Genomic DNA, 26,459 nt, shown 5'->3' on the forward strand with positions numbered 1-26,459 from the left:
GTTCTTGAAAAAAGCCCTAAGTAGAATGCTCCCTGCGATTTAGAGAAATGCACTTTTAAAAAAAATTAAAAAGCGACATCTCTTTCTACAAGACGCTCATTTTTTAATAAGTGCCCTCCGTGTTTCTAATTTTTTTCCTATTGGACACAAATTTTAGGACGCGCAAAAATGCGTGTCCTCTACCCTTCAAATTTAGGAAGACTGACATTTTTTTACGATACGCATGAAATGCGTATCGTAAATCAATGTGTGTCATTGTTTGCGTGTCATTAAAGGGCTGTTTTCTAGTAGTGCTTGTTTTTCTATAATTAATATTGCCAACTCGCAATACGTGCCTTAATAATCATACAATCATAACATTTATGCTCCCACTATCATGATGATTATTATAAAACATAACACTTATGCTTCCACTAGCTTTGACATGTATTCATAAACATCTTAACTTTCAGAAAAACAATACCTATTGAATTACTTAAGTCCATGTTTCTAATACTTAATGCTTTGATAATCTTTTATCAAGGCCTCTTAAACTTATACACCTTTGCCTTAGATAGTTCATATGTTTGTCTAAACAATTAAGACTAATTGCCAAACCTCACAATTCAAATCACGGAAAGGGATACCGTAACCATGATCGAATTCGAGAATGCAATTTTACAATCACTATCTTCTTAAAATCTTTCTTAGTGAAAGTATTTCCTCACAATCATTTTCATGGAGGAGGAAATCTTATGACACTTATATTTAAATGGTGTATTTGTTCCTATCCATGTGAATTTGTCAAAACCAAAGGTTACGACAAATTCAAACTCATATGGATCGAACTTTCTTAATCTCGATTTCTTGCCTTATGGTAGCACAGCTGCCCACCATGTCTTCCAAGTAGTTAAGCAGCTCACCTTTTCCTATCAATGTACTTTTCATTGATCAAGGTCCTTGCCTTTTATGCATTCAAATGAGAACTCATAGGACTCACATGCATAATTAACTCGATTGGATTGGCACAGAAACAAATAATGTCAACACGATAGGTTGTAAACCTCAACTCGTGTGCTAGTGATGATCAATAAGGTTTGTTTGATTTGTTCTTGAAACCTTTCAAGACCATTAAGACTCCCACTTACTCCTTGACATATAAGATTCTCTTGTCAATAACCATTTCTTGACAAACAAATATTCAAGAGTTAGTGTAGTTTTTATCAAAACACTTCATAAATTGGTCCTAGTTGGTCTTTGTCTTATCCAAGACATCACAACTTTTCCATATTTGATGAATGCTATAAACCTTCTTAATACTTATCACTCAATGTCGCAATCTTAACTCTAAGACTTGTTTTGGAACGAAGTATGATTGACTTCTTGATTTAACCATTTCTTCAATTCTTGAATCCTCTTCTTAGACATGCAATTGTACTAAGACTCTCTTAGAGGATCAATTGAGATATGGTTCTTAATCATTAAGACCTATCATAAAGCATAAAAGGTACTCTCCCTTCTTCTTAGAATGGAGAAACTTTTATCTTTCTGCCTACTTGATTCTTCTTATTCGTTCTGCTATTGATTTAAACATTTTCAAACAATTCAGAATTATACTTAATCTTATAAGTATAATCATATTTACTAAACTTTTAGTAAATCATGACGAATATTACTCCTATGGTGGACTTGACACACAACTTTGTGTACTTGATCTCCTAGTCCTTCACTTGACACTTTGTCAAAGAATTAGTCTAATTTCCAAATATGAAATTTCTCATTCATCGTGCAACCAAGTTGCATGATTCCAAGTTTCTGTCCAATTGAAACTTGGGCGATGAGAAACTCTCCCTATTTGGTAAATTCTAGACTTTCCATAAATAACATAATAAGAACCAAATCCATTATTGCTAATAATAGAAACATTTTAACATCAATTTTTCATACACGCCATTGCAAGGATAATATAAAAATCAAAATTTATTTTATGCGGAAAAATTTGTCCTTACAATGCAACTCATTGAAAAACTTATGCTAATACATCTTTCTTAGCAATATAATTCTAACTCTAAGTAGTAGCTTAAGAATCTAATCTTCGAGAAATGCGATCGAAATCCATTCCTTCACGGTTAGATTCTGCTCACTTCTTCCCTTAAGCTTCCTTTCTTTTCTTCGATTCTACAAAACATCAATTGCAATCTTATCACATTATGTATTAAGAATCTAGAATAAAAGCGTAAAAGAGTTGGTTAATGTATTTTACCTATATTAGAGCCATACGTTTCGACTCTCCCATCTCTTAGATCTCTTAGGTAAATAGGGCAGCTTCGTCTCCAATGCCCTTTCTCTTGGCAATAAAAGCAAATTGACTCTTTTGGAACATGACATGGAACTACTTTAGACATTGCCTTTCTCTTATGATCAAACCTTTCGATCATAGCATATCTTTTGTTGCCATCTTCTATATCCATAGAGGTCTTGAAGGTAGATTTACCAATCAACTTTGCTTTTCTATTGTGCCAAACCATTGCTGATTCAGCAGCAATAAGCATATAGGTGAGATCTATAAGGGTCACGTCGCGGTTCATCATATAGTACTCTCTTACGAACTCACTATATGAGTTAGGAAGTGATTGAAGAACCCAATCAACAGCCATTTCCTCACAGGCAATGGATCCCAACATTCTTAACCTATCAATGTGTGACTTCATCCCTAGGACGTTGGCATACACTGACTTTCCTTCTTTATGTTTACTTGCCAAAAGGGCTTGAGTGATCTTGAACTTTTCAAGCCTTTTAACTTGTGGGTTAGGGAGATTAATTGGAGGAGGTGGAGGAAGTGAAGCATGATTTCTTGCCAAAAGGGCTTGAGTGATCTTGAACTTTTCAAGCCTTCGAACTTGTGGGTTAGGGAGAATAATCGGAGGAGGAGGAGGAAGTGAAGTATGATCTCTATAGTTGTCGAACTTTGACATCTACAAAACGGGAGAAAACGAATTCAAGTTAGTTGATTGATTAAGTCCTTAGTAAATCACCCAAATGAGATACTAAGGCTAGGACCCAACACAATATTTTACAACTTGGGAGAGGGATGCCGTAACCCAAATCGCAGAATATTTGAAGGTAATTTAATGACGATTCACTAATTTCCACCACGAAAAATGAAAAAGAAATTTAAGTTTTAAATCTATGAAAACTCCTAGATCCTTTGAGATTCATTGAACTTTCAATGGCATGTTTAAATCTCGATATTCCCCTCTTGTTTTGTGACTGGGATGCCGAGGATCACAAAGCGGGTGTGAATAACCATGCAAACTTACATGGTGCCCTCACATGTTACAGTCACCTATTCGATGTACCGGTAAACCACACACGCTCCACCGAACTATGAAAAACATTGAGTCACCCTTTGCTACCTTTGCTTAGAACCATTTGGTGTGCCAGTAAACCACACACGCTCCACTAACGTCTTCGCAAGGGCACAAAGTGTAATTTCATGGAATTGCATCAATTCACTTTTGCCTAAGTAACTAAGATTGGGAATTTTATGAAAAACATTTAGTTGCTATTTTATTTCATTATACTTATAATGGAAGGTTTTCGTCCTACCCTACCCGTTCGGCTAACGACCCTCCACTAGTCAAGAGTGCGGTGGGTAAGAGTGGATACCCATTCAATCTCCATTTTATAGGCAATTTCCTTAAACACCCCTTATAGACCAGCTTCGTGAATGAGGCCTACTAACGGTAAGACTAACTTTTACTCATACATATATATATATAGTGTTAGACTTTTAATGTTATATATAGTATAGGGTGTATTTTACACTTTTAAAATATTAGGTGGTTAAATTTAACAATTATACTTTTAATTCAATTAAATTGTAAACCTAAACTTTTATGGATTTATTAAACCTCTTTTAATTATACACCTTAATTAATTAATAAAACCATAAGGGTGTGATTTGAACTTTTTCAAAACAATACTAGAGTTTTAGAATTTAACATTCCTAATTAAACTTTTAATCAACTTTTAAATTCCAAAACTTGGGGGCAAGTTTTGAAACATTTCAAAACATTAGGGTTTAGAATTTAAATATACATCAAAATTAAACTATTTAATCAAAATTTAAATTCCAAAACTTGAGGGCAAGTTTTGAAACCTTTTTCAAAACATTAGGGTTTTAACTATTTAAATTTCAAAACAACAAAACTATTGGTTTCAAATTTAAACTATAAAACCTAAAGGGGAAAATATGAAACATTTCATAACACAAGGATCAAATAACAAATAATCTAAAATTAACATTTAATCACATAATTATCCATATTTGATTTATTTAATGATTTCTTGCAAAACAATTTATCAATTTAATCAAAATAATTAATCAATTATCACATAAGGAAACAAATATTTTATTAATTGATAAATATCTTGAATTAGATCAAGAATATAGTCAAATATATCATAAAATCGGATTTATATTGATCTAATATGATAAGGTAACTATCCCAAAGCCAAAACAGCAAGAAATCCCGAGATATGCTCCATCTGACGAGTTGACTCGTCGAGTCTGCATGGACTCGGCGAGTCCAGCCTCCAGAAACCAAAAAAATGAATTTTTTAAACATATCAAGCATCAATACAATAGAAACCAGTCTAGGCTCTGATACCGCTGATGGGTTTTGGTCATAAGACATCCTATGTGCTCATACAAACCCAAATGCTTGGATCTAGGTTTCTCTATTGTACATGCAAGTTATCCAAGACTATAAACCCTAATTCTAGCATTCAAGTAATCATATTAACATGAGAATAGGTTTAAGATGTTACCTTGATTTTTATGTAGCAATAACAATCCCAAATATCCTTGTATTGACTTTAGAAAGCTTAGAGTCACAATTGTCACTCCTCTAATGGTTCACAAACACCATAAGCAAGAGGATGAAGAGGAGAGAGGTTAGAGGCTGCCTAAAAACGTATGAAACCCTAGAACAAGTCTTAGCCACGTTTTTGGTCATAAGGGATCTCTTTATATAAGAGGCAATTAGGGTTATCTAACAAGGAAACCCTAATTTGGATGCTTAAGCCCTAAGCAACCCATGGAGCCCTTTCCTTAAGGCCTTGGACGATTTCATATGGGCTTCCCCATAGAATTTGTCCACCTTATATTAAAAGGCAATCCATGGCCCAAATTGCAATTATCTTATAATTACAATTCCAGTCCCTTAAGTTTAATTAATCTCTTTTAGTCACAAAACTAATTATCAATTAATTATTGACTAATATTAATTAAACAATATGATTTCTCCTTTAACATATTATTCCCATAATATATTAATAAATCATATTTAATCCTTTCTCTCCATAATTCATCCTATCAAGTTGCTTTGGTGAAGGCAACCCAAAAGGACCATGCACCATCGGGTCAAGTACATACCAAAATAGTTATGGACTTAGACACTAATCCAACAGTAACAACCACTAGACCTCATCCATAAGATCCAAAAAGAGTACAAATCTTTAATAACCATAGATCTAAACTTATAAAGAGAAAGTTTAGATCTTTATAACTCAAAAGAGTAAGAAATGGAGTAGAGTGTATGGATCTACAAGCCTTCCTTTGAACTCCCAACTTGCACCAACCACCTTCTTCATGAATATGCACCAAAATACACCAAAAGCCCAAAAATAAAGTTACAACACTCTTAGGAGGGTTAAGGTTTCGAAGATGGGTCTCAAAGTCAGTGGAGGCTGAGATATGAAGGTTACAAGAGCCATACATGTCTTTATATAGTGTCCAAATCCTAAAAATTGGGTTTGGCACTTCTGCCAATTATGTTGGGCGTACGCGGCCAAACACGTGCTTCCCTCCTTGCATGCACAAGACCAATTTTCCAATCTTTTAAACTAAGGATCATTTCTGACATTATTTCATACTGCCATAACTTCCTTGTCTTAGGTCCGTTTCTGAGGAACCTTATATCCACAGAAAGGTGACAAGAAGCTCTATGCTCCTAAGAACTCAACATAGCCTTAAGACTTCCCGGATGCAACCCAAAAATCAAAAAGGACCAAGCCAATGCCTTTACCAATACCTTTGGGCTCTAAGACAAAAACTGAACTCTTTTATGGCCTACAAGCATTACATCACAGAACGATCTGAAACAGGATGCTATAGTGAAGGTGTGATCGGACACATCCTCGTGCTGATTTATGTTTTGAAAGTTGATATTGATACTATGATTTTTATGGTTTTTTCTTGAAAACAATGTTTGATTATTCTATAGATTTTATGAAAATGTCTTTTAAAAATGAAAAAAAAATTATTGTTGTTTTTGGGACGTTACAAGTTGGTATCAGAGTCCTGGTTTGAAAGATTTGAATAAACACTTGTGTGATTCTACACTCAAACTATGGATTTCCAAAATGATTTTTCAAAAATAATTTCTATATAACTAAAGGAGAGGATACGATGTCTACAATTAGCAAAGGATCAAGTAAAATTTATTCATCAAGATACCCACATTGGTTATATGTATATTGGTGACATGTTAGAAATGCATGCTAGTTTGTAGGCTAGGGATCTTCGGGAATTGCATGATATAGTTGCCTGATTTATGATGCTTGATAGCCTTGGGGATTTCGTGTTATGCTATATTAAATGGACATTATTACTGTAGTTATTTAGTATATGCATCATGATTGTACATAACTAAGATTCTATAGCCTATGAATGTTTGATTTAGCCTTAATTCATGTTCCTTGTCTGGGTATGGGCTTAGGGTAGAATCCATTATTCGAATGTACAATTAGCATACACAAGGTGACTGTAGAGTTAATGAAGGTTTCATGAGTTGGACGTGGTTGTTAGAGTGCCAACAAAAGTAAGGAATTGATAGCTACTCCTGAGAGAGTGAGTATAGGATGTATGTGTATCCTAGTTTCGTTAGGCCTACTGGCCCATAATATTCGTAGCGATCCTCTGATACAAATACGGATAAGTGTTAAAGGTATTATTAGCTCGTACTAATGGAAGCACAGGAACCATACATGTATCGAGGAAGTCATGAGTTTTGAGGGATGAGTGGTCAAGTAGCGATGTGTTAGGGTATAATGTAAATTTTATGACATGTTTCGGTTTAATTTCAGTATGGTGACTACGAGAGGTTCAAGATAAGGTGTTGTTGGCCTGAAGAAGCCAGGTTTAGGTGACAATGTGATCCGTGAGTTCATCACTACTCAGGTGACGTCGGCAGTTAGGGAGGAAATTCTAGAGGTGTTTGGGTGTGTCAAGACCACCTTGATCAAGATGTTTTATAAGCGTTATGTTGTCGTCAACGAGGTTGCTGCTGCCACAGTTACTGTCGCCATTGTTGATGTAGGACTTCAAGGGAGGATGTGTGTAGTATCGGGAGTTCAGCAAGACGAAGCCCCCGGAGTTCGATGAGGTCAAGGACCCAATTGTTGCTATAATATGGATGATTGATGTTGAGGGGTGTTTTGAAACATGTTCAAGTTCGGAGAATCAAAAAGTGAAGTTTGCATTGAACCTTATTCTCCTATGGGCAAAGGGATGGTGGTAGTTTGCCACTCAAAGTCTTTCTATTATGGAGCGGTTCGCGGTGACGTGGGAGCAATTAACTGAGATGTTTCGTGATGAGTATTTTCCATTGGTCGAGAGGGCGGTTAGCCCAGGAGTATTTTTGCTAAAGCAAACAACAGAGTCGATGACATAGATCACCAAGATGTTTACTAAGAGAGCCCTATTCTGCCCCGAGTAAGCTGCTTCACAGCAGGTTCAGATGTCACGATACTTGAGCATGCTCAAGACTGACATTCAAAGTTGCAATTATTTTCTCGAAAGAGAAAGATTGAGATTAGCAACAAGCACAGTTTGTGTCAACTAAGTAGTATCGTTCTCTTTCAAAGTTGCAATTATTTTCTCGAAAGAGAAAGATTGAGATTAAGTTTTAGCCGAAGGAGAAGAGGCATGCTCCACTTTAGACTCAACATGTAGCTAAGTAGTATCGTTCTCAATCTTTCTCTACTTTAGACTCAACATGTAGCTAAGTAGTATCGTTCTCTACTTAGTTGACACAAACTGTGCTTGTTGCTAATCTCAATCTTTCTCTTTCGAGAAAATAATTGCAACTTTGAATGTCAGTCTTGAGCATGCTCAACTATCGTGACATCTGAACCTGCTGTGAAGCAGCTTACTCGGGGCAGAATAGGGCTCTCTTAGTAAACATCTTGGTGATCTATGTCATCGACTCTGTTGTTTGCTTTAGCAAAAATACTCCTGGGCTAACCGCTCAAGACTGACATACTACTTAGTTTGTGTCAACTAAGTAGTAACGTTCTCTTTCAAAGTTGCAATTATTTTCTTGAAAGAGAAAGATTGAGATTAAGTTGCAGCCGAAGGAGAAGAGGCATGCTCCACTTTAGACTCAACATGTAGCTAAGCAGTTCAAGCTCGCTGCTTCCCAATCTAAAGTACAAAGAGACTGTACTTGTGGCAAGTGTGGGAAGGTGCATAATGGGGTTTATTGTTCAGCGAACGGATGCCAAAAATGTGGAAAGGAGGGTCATTTTTCCATAGACTATCGTCAGCAGCAACAATAACCCCCGCAATAGGGAACTCGAGTTTGTTATCACTTTGATCAGGTGGCCATGTGAAGGCCAATTGTCTATTGCTTGTTGCTAGTCTCGTGAAGGCACTGACTCCTTCTACTCTTTGGATCACAGATGGCCATCAAGGGAGGGCTGAGGCCCCAAAGGTCAGAGGTCATGCGTTTGAACTAATTATAGAGGAGCCCAGGGCGACATCTAATGTCTTTACCTGTATGCATTCATTTATAATTCTGTCAAGTTAATTTATGTATGTTTATAATTATGCTTCTGATATGTACCTTCTTAGTGAATTCATTGCTTACTCTTGTGATTTTTGACTTGGGTGTGAGTTAGTTATTTGTGTCTTAGTCTTTCAGTATGGATTTTAATATGACCCTTGGGATTGGAGTGTCTGTTGTGAGGTTCCATCACCAAGGAACACACAGTTTTTGCTTCGATAGTTTCCTGTGGTTGTACTTTGGAGACATTAGGGGTACCTTACACGATTTACCTGATTCCCATTCCTATGGGAGATGTGGACATAATCGCATGGATGGATTGGTTGAGCATGTTTGGAGTAATGATGGACTGGGATATGCAGCTTATTGTGGTTCGAAGTCGGCCATAGGGTCATGGGGTGGAATGAGGTGGTACGTCATGTGAAAAATTATGCCTATAAAGTTTTAAATTTATAAACATAACTAACTTAACTAATTTATGCACCTATAGACAATATACCTAGTCAGATAAAGAATAGCTTAGGTAAGTCGGGTGTCGAGCACATGGAATGAAATTTAATTAATAAGACAATTACTAAAAGTTAAATTAAGAAACAAAATTTAAAATGGGGGTTTACTGATTTTTCAAGATCGGAAGAACATAAATCAAATAATTATCAATTAACACTAATAAACTTAGCAAAACAAATGAATTGAATTCAATATTAAAGAGTACTTTAGTTAGATCCGAATTCCCCTTTTTCCCTATGTTTGATTTCTTATTAAATTACTATTTATGATTACCAAATTATTATGCAACTAGCTATAATGATCAAATTCCAAGTTGTTACCAAATTATGACTTATTTTGTTATGATCAAACACAAATAAACACAAAATCGATATTAGGATGAATTTGTCTATGTACGATAAATCTGTTAGTTACTTTCCTATGATCAAGTCAAGCAACCAAGCAAAATTATGAATTAATTATGCTCTTTAACATAGATAAAGTTACTAACTTTAATTACCTAACCTAAGATTTGTTCAACCCTAGATCTAGCAATTTAATGATCATAAACCACTAGGCAATCAAGTTCGTGTAAATAGAATGATCGTCTACTACATAAAACTCATATGAAGGCAATCAAAGACTAGAACTAGAACATGTAAGGTGTTGATTTATCAACACTAGAAAAACAAACAATAATTAATCATGAAATCGAAATCAACTCATAGTTCAAATGGTTCATCTTCACCAACGAAAGTAAAAGGGTTCTAGCATCTTATCATTACAAAAAAAAAACACATCAAATTAATGCAAATAAGACTAGACATGATTAAAGCTAGCAAACCGAATGAATCAATGTTGTTTTCTTCTATATCTCTTCTTTTCTTGGACTTCAACTGAATTCTCCACTTCAAAATAATTTCCAGAGGGTTTTTGTCGCAATCCTTCTTTAGAAAATCGGCCAGAATTCCCTCAACTAGACTAATGATCGATATTTATACTTTACTTATTTCTGCCTCCCATGCCATGGCAAATAGGCTACATGGTGTGGCAATTTGGTTCCACGCGTATTCTCCAAGGCAGTTATATGATCGTGAATCTTCCAATCACCATGGCGTGGCAGGAAATCCCTATGTCGTGGGTTTCATAAATCTTGACTCTTTCGCCTTTAGTTAACTCAGCCCACATTTTTCTGCTTCCATCTCTTCATTTTCTTCCTTTTCATGTTGAGCATGTCTCTACAGCTACAAAACAAGTTTTAAACATGTTAGGTACCTTTTGTCCTGAAATAAGCACAATTGTAGCTACAAGTATTAGGAATATTCGAAAAAAGTACATGATTAAATATGCACGTATCGGTACTCCAGATGGCATAGCTTATCCAACATATCAGACAGAGGTTACAGAAGAGTTACGCTAATAAGCGATGGTTCGAGTTAGAGTTTCAGGTTAGGGATATTGTCATGTTGAAGGTATCACCCTGAAAAAGTGTTATACGCTCTAGGAAGCAAGACAAGTTGGGCCCCAGGTTCATCGGACCCCGTCGAGTTGTAGATGGAGGGTCAAGGTGGCCTACCAGTTGGATTTTCCTGAGGAGTTGAGCAAAATTCATAGCAGGTTACATGTTTCCCAACTTCGAAAGTGATTGGTGGATGATACAACGGTGGTCTTGTTAGACAACATTCAGGTTGATGAGTGCCTGAATTATGTGGAGAGGCTAGTGGCAATATTGGATAGGAAAAATGAATCCCCTACACAACAACGTGGTTCCCTTATTCAAAGTGCAGTGGCACCACCTGAAGGGCTAAGAGTGAACTTGAGAGCCCAAGACGGAGATGCATGGGCACTAGCTAGATCTATTTGCACGTGAGTATTTCAAGGAAGAAATCTAGTTCAAGTGAGGGAGAATTAAAACACCAAAATTTAGGTAAACATCACTTTTGAGTTTTGGAAATGGAACTCTTAAATAATATGTTTCGTGGTGACCACAACATGGCAACGGATACACCACGACGTGGTCAAGGCCAAATGAAATGCGCATTCATTTTGGTCCCCACGACGTGGCATGATGTTAGCCATGACGTGGAAATGGAAAGGTCTTAAAACCCTAATTTTTGGGCTTTAATCCATATTTAAGGGATGTGATGGCTAGGGTTTGCACACCCTCAAGCTCCATCACCTCCCTTTCGACCTAGAAGCACCTATAGCCACCATTGTAGAGTGTTTGAAGTTTTTTGGTGATTTTTGGTGAGAAGAAGAATAATAAGGCATCCATTACTTGAAGATCTAGCAAGAAAGTCTCTCATCCACCATTTAGATAGTTTTTATATCATTGTGAGACTTTAAGTTCAAACCTTTATGCTTCATTCTTTTATATCAAAGTTTCTTTGCATTGTTATTCAAGTTTGGTGTAGTTTGAGTGGTTGGAATCCATAAAGTTGGAAACTTTATGGATTCTTGAGATCCATTTGGGGTTATTTGTTCTAAATCTAGAGTTATATGGTGTTTTTGGTCTTATGCACAAGTTTGAGTTCATATCTTCCATGTTTTTAACCTATTTTGGAAGAGACATGCATTTCACATGCATGCCCATAAAGCACCAATTTTTTTATCATGCAATAGGAGTAAACCTGACAAACTTGTCGTGTCGTGTCATGTCAAAACAATAAACGGGTTGAAAGGGCTTGAACCTAACCCGGCCCGTTTAATTATCGTTTCGTGTCGTGTCAATCCGTTTATTTTCGTGTCGGGTTTCAGTTTAAGGTTTATATTTTGTAAATATGTTGTGTCATGTCGGGTTGAAATATTTTAAAGGTTGGAAAGTAGGAGTTGTGGAGGCAAAAAATGAAAAAGTGAAACACTGGAGTTATAAGACGGAATGACAAAATTTAAAGTAAGTTTAGAAGGAAAAATGAAAAGATTTAAAGTTGGGGAGTAGATGGATAGGTGGTGAGGATGACTAAAATTAAGTAACTTTGAAATTTTTAATATTACTTCTACTTATTGAGTTTGGCCCACTATAAGTCTATAACAAATAGTATATTTATAAAAATATGAAACTTATAATAAATAATATATAATTAAACGGGTCATATTCGAGTCATCTTTGAGTTGAAAATCTTGACCCTAACCCTACCCATTTAATTATCGTGTCGTGTCGTGTCAACCCATTTACATAAACATGTCAAAATCTCTGACCCTAACCCACTAATATCGTGTTGGGTTCATGTCGTATTTTTGTGTCGAGTCATGTTCTTCTAGGTATAAATAGGAGTAGGAAAGCCTTCTGCAACGTATGGAAGGGTGGTCTTGGAAATTAAGAGCTTAGTGCATTTAGATGGCCAAAACAGTTCCCACGACATGGAGGATTGGCCTACACGACGTGACGACCAACAATCTCGGCGACTGTTTTGTCTTGAGGACGCCACGATGTGGTGGCCGGCTGTAAGACTTTTGATTATTAACTCTAACTTTGATCGTTGAATTTTTGACAAAGTCTGACTTTAGGTCAATTTGAGGGTTTTGGGTTGTAGTTTAAGAATTTTCCCCTCATTGTTGTATATGTGACTTGTAGTGCTACTTCTTGTATTTGTGAGCTATGATGTTATTTACTAGACTGCCAAGTGAGTATTCTCACTGTACTTTGTACTAGAAACATGTATCCTTGTGTGTAGGATGTTGATATGATGTAGTGATCTGTTAGATTGGTAAATATGTTATGATTACCTGTGTTTGTTGGTTCTTGTTTATTTGTTTGCATGTGTCGACATGTTGGGATTTGGGTTGAGACAATCCTACTTTGTGTTGTATGCCAGGATACTCGGGCGGTCTAGCTATACTATAGGCCTTGCAAGGCGGTCCTGTCAAACTATAGACCTAAGGGATTGATCCAACTGCTCTAGGTCTTGCGAGGAGGTCCAATAGAATGTAGGATGAGTAGAGTCGTCCAAGTGTCATGTAGGCCTTGCGAGGCGGTCCAGTCAGACTATAGGATTATGTGTGCATGCATTATATGCGTATTGTTGTGTGGGTATTTTGAAGGAACTTACTAATCTTTGGCTTATAGTTGTGGAATTACATGTTTTCAGGTACTTCATATGATCGTGACAAGGAGAATGCGTGGTCATACACATCCTCCTGTTGATTTATTTTTTGAGAGTTGATATTGATACTCTGATTTTTATGGTTTTGTCTTGAAAATAATGTTTGATTATTCTATGGATTTGATTGAAATATCTTTTTAAAATGCAAAAAACTTACCGTGGTTTTTGGGTAGTTACAATATGTATGCAAACAATACAAAGAACATTAGGATTTAATGTGGTTCATTTAATTAGATTAATCAAGCTACATCCACATGTAAAAATGCAGAAAGTTTTACCGATAGGCAATGGTATATACTTCATGTATTTATTACATCTATTTTGGCATGCTAGGGTTACAATCAAGGTTCTAAATGGCGTGAGGCGTGGCGTGGCGGCAAGGCCAAGCCTCAAGCTTAACGAGCCATGGCGAGTCATGGCGTTTTTTCAAGGCGTGATGTAAGGCTGGAATTTTGTATTAATTTAAAATTATATTACCACATAAATATAAATTTATATTAAATATAACTACTTTTAGCAATATTAGTTCAATAACTAATAACAAAAAGTTAACAAAAACCAAAATACTTGTATCTCCGATTAGAAAAGACATAACAAGTAGCAAAAAACTGTGTCTCAAACGAAAAAACACGCGCCATAACACGCCATAACGCGCCATGGCGCGCCATATCGCGCCTTGCCACACGCCACGCCTAACACCAACGTTATAAGGTTTTTCGTAACGGCGAAGCCACGCCTCACGCCATGGCGCGCGTTTTAGAACACTGGTTACAATACATACTAAGATATATATATATATATATATATATATATATATATATATATATATATATATATATATATATATATATATATATATTAATTTTTTTTTTACATAATTTGTTCTTAATGGGATCATGGGCCCATGACTTATGTTAGCCTAAATGGAAGACTTTTTCTCCAAATTTTCAAGTCAAATTGAAGCTCGAAGACATGGATTGCTTCTTTTTCACAAAAAGTTCAAAGCATCATGTTCACTCAAGTCGAATCTCAAGTATTGAGCTTTGCATCTCCGCAACTGTGCTTAAGTGATTGGAATCGTTGCCAATTCAATTACACTTAGCTTCTTTTTTAGGCTTTACCTTTGTTCTTGAGCTCATCTGTTAATTTGCTTCATGTCGAAGCACTACACTTGATGCTTCGCTCTTAGTTAAAGCTCTTACCTAGAAACCTTTCATTTAGATTAGTATCGAGTACTCAATAATATACCACTTGAATATTAATCAATATATTTGTTGTTATCTAAGTTGTGTAACCCCTTTTCTCACTAGCTCATGCATTCGCTCAAAATCTTAGAATGGCCAATTAAAGCCATGTAAAACTTCAACTTCTCCATTATAACTTTCTTGGGAAATGTGACATACCCAAATTTACAACCATTTAAAACTTTTTCTTTATGCTTATTTTAAATTAGAGTGATGTTTATAAATGCAGAATTCGTCCCATAATAAATATTTCGAAGAAAATGGTTTTCACTAATCATTAAAAATTTGGGATGTCATAACTGATACAAAACATGAACATAAATATGCAGTACATCAATATTCTTGCAGCCTACAAACTCCTTAAATCTCTTAGTAAATAATTATGTTATCTATCAGTACCTTCATATCGCTACATGCAATAAAAAGAAAGTCAGTGGGTCAGGTTGCGAAAATTGGTGAGTACATAGGGATTTCAATCCCATAATGTTATAATAACTTAATTCCACAAAACCGATTGTTACCAAAAAAAATATATGTATGGAAGTGTCTCCACCTTGGATATCTATAAACCCTTATACCTAAACATACCTAACCCAATCGATCCTCATAGATCCAAGTGTATAGTTATCGGGATGGAATATCCCGCCTGATTAATTGTTTAGAATAATCGAGTGATTTTCATCTGGAAGATGAACAAACATACCTTTACAGTTGCTTGATTTGGACCCACTATTTATGTTTATCCAAAAGCTTATGTAGACATACCATTACAATTTTCTGATCTGGACCCACCATTTATGGTCATCCAAAAGATTATGCATACATACCGTTATATTTGTCTGATCTGGACCCACCATTCTTGCTCATCCAAAAGATTATGTAGACATATCATTATAGTTGTCTAATATGGACCCACCATTCCTGTTCATCCAAAAAGGAATATGATTTGTACTCCAGTACGTATTTCATACCATCAACACCTAAAAATGTCAAGGAAAAGAACTTTACTCTCCGTTCCTATCTTACACACAAAAATCGTGAATGAGACTATTCGATATCAAACTAATTGAACTAGGTATTTATAATAAGTTTTATCTTTATTAACGGGCGTAACTACTAAACTCCCATTACCAACTTTGTCTAGATAACCCTACACAATCTTGCTGTATATATTTAGCTCATAGTATTTTAGTCATTATTATTATTATTATACTTATAATTTTTCCCTAATAATGTTTCTATTATCGTTATTATATATATATATATATATATATATATATATATATATATATATATATATGTGTGTGTGTGTGTGTGTGTGTGTGTATAGATTCTTCACTAATCTTAATGTCTATATCAGGATCTATCAAGTAAGGAACAAATAGATAGGGTCATATCGGAGGTAAGGTCAGTTTACTACACATAGTATACTGTTTGGAAATCCCCCAACAAAGTCCATCCTAGACATCATTCCCATAACTATATCAATCAGTATAACGAATTGGACTCACTGATAAATCTTAATTATAGGTTCAAAATAATGACTATGACTATAATTAAAGTTACACTTGAATAAAATATGTGTAGCTTAACTTACCGTAGGGTTTCTATTCACCAGGTATCTGACACCATAGGGCTTCTATTCATCAGGGAGCTTCTATGCACCGACTATCTGACACCGTAGGGATTCTAGGGACCTCAGGGCTTCGCTAAATACTAAAACTAAGGAAACTTTCGAACAAAATTGAGGAATACGAGAGAGAAAATCATTCCCTTCAAATTTATCATATTTTTATTCCATTCTTTAGCCTATCTGTAGTAGAAGTTGTTAAGGATTAAGTATCTCGACAAACACAAACACGATAAATAAAGATGTAAATCATAATAAAGAACACTAATATTTAGTGTGGTTCACTTGATCATAATAATCAAGTTACATTAACACGAAAAACGAAAGAGAAAAATTTATTGATATTCTATTATATACATTTTTTGGATTTACTAGATCTATTTCACATGCTAGGATTACAACCAATACTGAGTGATCTAATTATAGTTGTTGTTTGACCAAATATCTTCTAATGTCATATCCCATTAACATAAGCTAGCCCATGATAGCGAACTTGTTCTCCAAGTTGCTAGATCAAATCGAATCTTAGAGTCAAGAACTGCTTATCGGTCACTAAAAAGCCAAAGCTTTGTGTCCACAAAAGGTAAAGCTCAAGTGATTAACTTTGCTTCTCCGTAACTGTGCTTTGGTACTTGGCTTTGCTGCCAATGTCAATATGATTCTTATCTTCACTTCTGAGCTCTACCTTTGCTCCCGACTTTTTCTCCTCCTTCACTATCTTAGCATCTTTACAAACTGCTTCATTCTCATTTAAGCTTTCCCCACATCTTCGTTCTTAGCCAAAACTTAGACTTCACTTCTTGCCTAAGAATTGCTCTAGCAACTTCGCTCTTAAGGCTTCTTTCTCAGTCGATGATATTATCTGAAAACCTTGCCATTAGATCATTCTCGACGACTATGAGCACTAAGTTAAAGAAAATAAATTATACATTGTATTTATTTTCCAAGTAACAAGATAATGATCAAAAATTAATTATGAAGCAATGCATAAATACTAACATATTTAAACATATAATCGCAAAAGGCAAGGTTATTGTCTTCTTCTATTCTTGGTTGATATCGACATATATAAGGTAGTTGTCCTAGTATAAGGATTTCTCAAAAGAGAAAGGTTATTGTCTTCTTCTATTCTTGGTTGATATGGACATACATAACAAAATATTTCACACCGTTGAAAGAGTCCCGTTTGGATTGATAGTTGATGAGGTTCATGTATTTCCTTTTTATGGTATACTAGTGCCTCAAAGGTCGGCACATCAAAGGTTGGGGTTTTAGATGGCTAGATTTGAATTGTAATCTCATTCTTCATGTATAACTTTTCCTTATAAGATCTCGCTAATTATTTTAATATATTTTGGCCATTCAAGAAAATAAAACGTACCCGCTTGATTTGTGAATAAAGAAAACTAATAAAATCATCAATCTATGAGATAACAACAAAAAACCCTAAATGACCAAGAGTATTAATCATTCTAAAAAATATCAGGCAAATAATTGGTGAATAGAATTAACTCACTTAATTATGTGAGCTAAAATCAATTCGCCGTCTTTTAGTCATTTATTCATCCAGTCGCACTTCAGCCCTCAAACTTTGTATCTTACTCATTATCACCCTTTGGCAACATCATATTTCCATTTGAAGTCCTACCTCTGCGATTTCACTACGCCTTGACCAGTGGCAAAAATACATTTTAAAAAACACAAACCAAATTAAAAGTTTCCAAGTAAAATTTGAATTTACCTTATATCATTTAACATTTACTCATACAAGATCTTTTTAAATATGATGAATGGTCGTAAGATGCAAGAGAGACAATTTTCGACACGATACGAATCAACACGCAAATAAAGAGGTTTGGGTCATAGATGCCAACTCGTTTAGTTAAACATATTGACACGATACAAACGAAAATTGAACGGATAAAGTTAGGCTCCAAACTTTCAACACCAAAATGATATGTTTATTTATATGCATATTCTTTTAATTTCTTTAGGAATGACACATTGACACTACTATATATTACCACCTTGTTCATTCAGTCCCTAAAGTTTTTTCGTACCTTTTGAAGGAACAAAGTGTTTAGTGAGCTGTCCATTTAGTCCCCTTAACCTTTTTAACCAGTTAATAGTGCCACATAAGCAATTTAAGCTAGCTTAGTTAGGAATTGGACCATGCGACAACGTTTTGAAAACGACCCAACGTAATACAATTAACTTTTGACTTGGACCATACAACGTCATTTTCAACAAAACCCTTAGGGAGCAAGTTTCAGAATGTTCATTGCCCCAAGTGGTTATAAAAAATATTGGTGCCCTAAAGCGATCACAACCACTATGTTTCTTGCCCTAAACTTGCAAAACATATCCTACCCTAAGTAAGACAAACATGACTTATGTTACGCCGTCGCGCCACAGCTGGTCCTTCAAAGATCGTTGTCACATAGCAGCGAATGACTCTATTGCAGGCGATCCATATGAAATCCATATCCCTCTTCTCCAACTTTAGCTTAAGGTTTCCCTTATCAGGGAGGAAGTCATTGTGGACCAGCATCAACTAAGGGAAAGTCTTCATCGGGAGATGGGTTCCATGAATCGTGAGGTGGATGATATAAGGGAAGGGCTATCGGTGGTCTCCCATTTGACTGACGACATGAGGGACTACTTTTATTCAGTTTAGCCAGAGTATGTAAGGGCAACAATTAACATAGTTTAAGATGAAGAAGATGCTTTCTTTCACAAGTTTATTTGGCGTAATCGCTGTTGTGGGAGTGGTGACAACTTACAAGTGATTTCGGTGATGAGGTAGTTGGTTTGTTTTGTTAGGGTTTTGTGTTTTCGGTGGTTAATTCTTTGTGTTTTGGTGTAAGTCGTTAGTATAATTATGGTTTATTTGTTTTGGTATGGTATATATTTTGTTGTATGTGGCTGGAAAATATGGAAGTCACTATCTTTGATGTCTTTTTCTATGTATAGAAACAAAATCGTGAATGGTATCATGTACTTAAAAGGAATTTACAAAACCCGGATGAATGAAAAAGAATATTATGGATATATACACATATCCCCTTTATTGTAGTACAAGTCAAGACATGCTGTGGGACCCAAAGGTAGAACTTATTCATGTTTGTTGCTCTATTTTAAGGAAAAGAATTTTGTTCAATATACAGATTTAGGACAACATGTTGTAAAGGTTTAAGGAAAAAAAATTTGTTTTATATGCCAAATTGGGGATATCATGCCCCTCCATCACCACGACCTGCACATACCAATAACTAAATAAAGTAACCACTTTTTTATGCACATGGCCAGAAAGTTACCAAAACAGGAATTATAAACGGATTTTTTTTTATTTCTGATTAAAAGGAATTATATTGAATATGATTGTTTGTTCCAATGTCTAGAATGCGATTTTTTGCAACATGGATATACTTTCATGACCATAAACGGGACAAAATTGGTAAGATCATATATGGAAACAAAATCTACATGGACCATAACTATGACATGCACTTATTCTTCATTGATAATTGAAGGGGTAATTAAGGAAAGTATTTATACCAACATTCCAAATAAACAATTAAAAATCAACAAAAAATACATAAATACCCTTTTCTATAATAACCTTTCAACATAAAACAAACAAATCAATCGATATTACATAAATACCCATCCCTTGTACACTTCACCCACACTAATCCATATCCATAGTCTTTGATGCACAGCCACCTTCACCTTCAATTTTTTTTACTAACTTTATTTTAAGGATTATTTCAGACTTCTTCTTCTTCCTTGGTTGCTCCACTTAACCAAACTGCAGCTCTTGCTCATTAACCCTGACATCTTGATCAACATCATAACCCATAACAACATCTTCCCCCAACCCTTTCCATTTTCACTGACTCTTGTGTTTGTATCACACATTGTCTTTTCCTAACATTAGTTTTAAGAGGACTTTCGAATTGAGGACAAGTCCCCTTGTTGTATCCTCTTTGTTTGCATATACCACAAGATATAGGTTTCCCAACCTGTAATATAGTGTGTCTGCCAGGCCTTTCTGAACCATCTCTTTTTTTCTTTATAGTAGGTTTGCCAGGCATCCTTCGTTTAATTTGGGGAAAAGGAGGGATGTTTTCTGTAGGAGGCCACATGTTCATTCCTTTTATACCATGTATGGAGTATTTGTAAGTATTATGGTATAATGTTGCAAAGTACATTTGGTCGACATGTGCTTGATAGTGTGTGGTGTTTAAGAATGATAATGTTGCAACTGAGTGCAAACAACCATACCCATTTAATTGCCACATATTACATGTATATTCCCTCTTCTGGACATCAACAACATAAGACTAATCCAAGTTTCTTGTTTCAAACTTCATCACCACACAAGAAATGACTTGCCAACACATAAATTTAGTAACAACAATTAATTACTACTCAAACTTATGAAATTAGTCATTGAATGGTATAGTGACATAACTTTACTTGATTTTTAAAAAATTCAACTTGTCCCTGTTGTCTGGACATACATTTAAATGATCTCATCCTTATCCCTTAAGATGCATTTTAACCATCATTTGCATGACATACATACAAATATCCTCTGACATACTGATAATGGGTTTTTTCCTAGCATCCATTATAACACTATTGAAGCTTTCTGAGTATCCTTTCTCCATAGTTTCACAAGAATGGTGAACTTTGAAGAAAGCCAAAGACCATGTATTGGGATCCCTATCCATAAGATACACAAGAGCAGCACGACTTAGTTCTTGAATCTCCTTCATGGTTTCATTGAAATGTTTAACATTAATTACTTTCTTTACTGGCCCTCTATAAAATATTCTCAAATTATGCTCCAAGAAATTTCTTTCTAAAGTTAGCATAAATATGCCTTGTACATTGTTTAGGTTTTACTATTCGTAGTACCTCTTTTACTGCCTTAACCAATCCCTACATATGTTGAATCATATAAAAATTTAGAGTGACATACCATATATTGTAATACATCAAGAAAAAGTACCATACCTTGTGTTGATTAGATATTAGAACAACCCCAAATCCTTAACACTGAGGGTTCAAGTCTTCGGTAAGATTATCAATAAACCACTTCCAATTGTCTTTTTTCTCTACACATACAGCAACCCAAGCAATTGGGAATATGCCATTGTTAGCATCCCTACCTACAACACAAAGAGCTTACCTGGCAATAACTTTTTAAAAAACAACCATCAAGGTTAATTATCCTTATACACCCTCCCCTCAAACCTCTTTCACTCCATGAAAACATATGTAAACCCTACTGAAGTAGTTTTTACCATCGGACATTCAATCAACAAAAACTTTTACAGTTGAGCCTCGATTTAATCTTTTAATCTCCTCACCATATGACCATAACTTGGCATAGTTATCTGTAATTATACCTTCAACTAGAGTAAAAGCAAATTTCTTGACCCTCCTACACTGACTCATACTCACTTCAATGCCAAATGTGTTTTTCAACACCTCTCTAAGCAGCCTAACACTCATCTTCTGATTATAAATTCTTGGTTGAAATGGCCCTTATCCATTTGTAGTTAACAATTGACCCAAATTTGAAATTCCTAGAACAATTATGGTCAATTATCAGAGATTTGATTTGGAAAGAATTATCATTACTCATCCATGACCCCAAAGCCTAAAAGTACAATTTCCATCACAACTTTTAACTAACAACCTTATACTATAATTTTTTTTAAAACATAATTGATAACCATTAGCTACTTCATAATTACATAACATGTGTTTGAGTTGTTTAGGATTCTCAAACCACATACCTAATACAGGTTACTGCTCCTTCCACGGTTTCCATTCATTGAAAATACTTGGCAAATCACTAGCAACATCAGCCTCATCATCTTCGTTCTCCCCCATGTCAACATCAACAAGTTCACCTTCACCTACATTCTCACTCATCTCACAATCTGGGTCATTATCTTTTTTTTGAAAAAAATGAGGGTTGGCATTATCATTTGTATGCCCTGTCTCATCTGTTTCACCATCATCCTGGACATATCAACAACTTCTTCATGGATAGTATCAACCACTTCCTCTCTTTCTTCATCCAACCACTCTTGCATGTTAGTGGTACCAATATGTTCCACATACAGTGGGAGTTCAACACTATATTCATACGCAATGGATATAAAAGTGGAATAATTATTTTCATTTCTAATTAACCTCAAACCTTTTGGAAAATCGATATCAGGAAGACAATAATAAAATTTCTCACATTTTTCTCCTGTGAATCTTTCCATGAACGTGTCGCACTCGTTCTTACCCATGCCTGTGAAATCGATTTCTCTAGTCTCTGCTTAGTACCATCATTGTATCATATTCGGTACCTTTTAAGATTCCTTGAAAGTGCACACCGACGGGGATGTAGATAGCCATGGTTGAAGCAAGAAATTAGAGGATTGGAAAGTGGTGCAGTAGATGCAGAGTGTTGATGTAGTGTTGTCGATAGCTCATTAAAAACGCTAATGAGACACACTCACCATTTACAACTGGAAATTTTAAATAATGTGGCACAAATGTTACCGACTGACCCCGTTAGTTCTTACAAAATTACCAAATCGATCCGACAAAAATCACTTTGTTCCCTCAAAAAGCACGGAAAAAAAACTTTAAGGTCTTTATAGAAAAAGTCATAATGCATAGTAGGGCCAATGTGTCATTTTATATAATTTTTAGGTAAAATAAACATATTTAAAACACAAGTTACTCCTTGTTATTCATTTTTTTTCTTTTACACCTCTACAACTCCTATTCTTTCAACATATTTAATGTTTCAATCTTGCACAACATGACATATTTAGAAGGTTTAAGCCTTAACCCGCGAACCTAACACAAACTCGATATGAAAATAAACAAATTGACATGATAATTAAACGGGTTGGGTTATAACGAAACAATCTCAAAATGTTTAAGTTTCAATACGACACACCAATTCACGTTTGCCACCTTTAATATGATGATCGGTAGGTCAACACTAAATTAATCATAATCGACAGCTAGCACAACTAACCACAAATAAAAGAAAGGATTAATCGAGTAACGGACATCAGATTTGTACAATCAGTTCGTTGACAGTGTTGTACTTATTTTTCACTTTTAATCATAAAATCAATAGTCCTAAATGTACCCCTTTAAGGGATACACATTAAATATATCGTTGTGTACACATCAAATGACCATTTACATTAATAATAAACTAATAAATATTATATACATTAATAAAAGACAAAATCACATAAATATTCTTTTATATTTCATAAAAAGTTTTTTTAATTTTTTTATATAAATGATCTTTGTGGTTTTAAATTTTTAATATGGTTAACCCATAATAAATAACATTTATACCATTTATTCTATGTTTTATTTCTTTTTATTTAATTAAATTTATTTAACATCGTTCATTAAGCATCATATTACTTAGATTGATTGCTTTGACATAGAACTAGAAGGAGCACCTATATTGGTCACATCCTTACCCATAACTTATCTCGTTGGAGTTTCATATCGTCAGAATTTACAATAGGGATGGTGACGGCGTCCGAAATGAAGAAGGGGATGGAAAGAAAGGTGACGATTAAGAGTGTCAAAAAGTCTCATGGGACCCCAAACCGGTGGGGCCCCGATCCCGAATGAGAAATATTTATTTAAAAAATCGGGAGCGGGGGCGGGGGCAAGGGCAAGTTTAACCCCCGTTTTAATTTCGGGGGCGGGGGTGAGTAGTCCCGTCCCGAACCCCCAATGGGGACCTCGTTAATGTATTATTTATATTAATATATATTAATTACAAAAATATAATAAATAATAGAAATGATTTTGAACTTCCAAAATTCAATAAAATATAATGTTTTAAATTGTTAGTATAACGTTATTGAGATGTTATAATATTTTTATTTTAAACATATAAAATTAAGCTATAAATAACTATTTTTACCCAAAATGGCTTCTTTTAGCCCAACAAATAACTTCTTTTAGCCTAACCAACACCTTCATACACCCAAGAAAAAATCAACCCAAACGGGGGCGGGGAAATGGGGGTGGGGCGGGGGTGATCATTGGATTCGGGGGCGGGGGTAGGGGTGGGGAGGCTAGAGATTTTGGGGGCGGGGGCGGGGGCGGGGAACGGGAAAATTTCGGGGATGGGGGCGGGTGATGCAATCCCCGCTTCGTTTGCCCCCATTGACATCCCTAGTGTGAATGCACATGAGGGGAAGAATATGGTGGCAGGGTTGGTTTTATTGGGGGTATGTAGTTTTTTCTTTGACAAAATTGTAAAATTGGTCCTTAGGATATTTAAAAAACTATAGATAGGGTCTAAAAAGTTTCCAACTTGTATGGATGGTTTAAAATCAAGATTTTCCTGTGATTTTGATACATGGAGAGTTTGAAAAGTCTATTTTGTCATCTTAATTTCTTTTTTGTATTTTTATATATTTTCATTAATAATTTATTAATTAAAAATTAAAAATAAAAGAATTTGGCCCACCCCACCCCACCCCACCCCAACCTCTCTCTCTCTCTCTCTCTCTCTCTCTCTCTCTCTCTCTCTCTCTCTCTCTCTCTCTCTCTCTCTCTCTCTCTCTCTCTCTTAGGGACATCTTAATAAATCTCCATCCCCATGATATCTTCTAACCAACAACACCATTAGCCCCATTAAGAACAAGGATCCACTTAACCTTTAGTGAAATTGATTCTAGACTTGTAGCGCCACCTTTCATTCCTCTATTTTGAAACTATAACGCAAACCGCCATCAACATTAGAGAATGCCGCCTCAAGCCTACAACTTGATCGAAAAACCCACCATTTCTCCGATCCAGAAAAATCCTCTAATCTAAAACCCTCAAACCACATAATTATAATCAAAGGTGGGTTATTGTAATATTTGATTTGTTTTCATCTTCACCATCGTCTTCAACCACACCATCGTTACTGTAAATCTAATCTGTTCAAAATCAAAGTAGAAGATGATGAGGCAGTGAAGATTTCGATGTGCTTGGTTTCAAAACGTAGTTCCACTTCAATTTGTTTGGTTTCGAAAACAAAGGTGGGTCATCGTAAATTTTTCTTTGTTATCATCTTCACCATCATCTTCAAGCACACCATGACAACATTTAAACTCTATTTAGGTATAAAACCAGTTGTTGCAATAATCGAATACAAAGTTTGGGTAAAAAAATGAAAGAATAAAGATACTTCTCGACATTTCTTATATTTGTGTGCGTATATTTCTAAACATGATTTCGCTTCTTCAAGGATGATGAACCATATCTGTATGGCTGCACAAATCGTCAATGGTAGATGAACCATATCTGGATATCCATAAAGAACCCAAATCAATGAAAACCCAAATCTATAAATTGGGTCTGAGTTAAATGTCTTTGCAACGCCCCGATTCTAAGGTATTGTTTAAATAAGAGTTATTGGGTTACGCTCTACTCGACAAGTTGGTTGACCTACTCGTCGAGTAGCAGCGGGGTGGGATCGTGTGTCAAGTGACCTACTCAACGAGTTCATATGGGGACTCGGCGAGTAGGAGTTGGCAGATGAAACCCTAAATCCCTGGGTTTGCACCTCTATTTAAAGGAGCCTCATCCTCCTTTGGCCTCTTTGCAGTCTTTGAGAGCCCCTTAAAACCCTAATACGCGTGTGTGTGCCCATTGTGTGTTTGAAGCTTGAAAAGAGGATCTTTGGAGGGAGAAGGCTTGGAGGAGAAGGATATTGGAGGTAACCACATCGCATTTTCCTTGTGAATCTCTTCTATTGGTTGAGTTTTAGGGTTTTGGGTGAGTTAATAAGTTGGAAAGAGGAGCTATAGGCTAGATCTAAGGTTGTAACTTCAGATATGGACCCTCCTTGGATTCTAGAATCATAAAATTTCAGTTTTGGTCACGATTAAGGTCCCTCTTGAGCATGAAGTTCCATTAAGAACTTAAAACAGGCATTTAGAGCCTTTATAGCCATGCATGCACGTAAAGTTTGCAACTTTACGTGATAAGCATGTCCTAGAAGCTTGGATCTGTGATTTGGAGCCACTACATGGCTCAAAGCAAGTTTTTATGGAAAGAGGACTGAATGGACTCGGCGAGTCACATGACGATGGTCGTGAACTCT

The sequence above is a fragment of the Lactuca sativa genome, chromosome 1, assembly GCF_002870075.4.
Source record: "Lactuca sativa cultivar Salinas chromosome 1, Lsat_Salinas_v11, whole genome shotgun sequence".
Taxonomy (NCBI): Eukaryota; Viridiplantae; Streptophyta; class Magnoliopsida; order Asterales; family Asteraceae; genus Lactuca; species Lactuca sativa.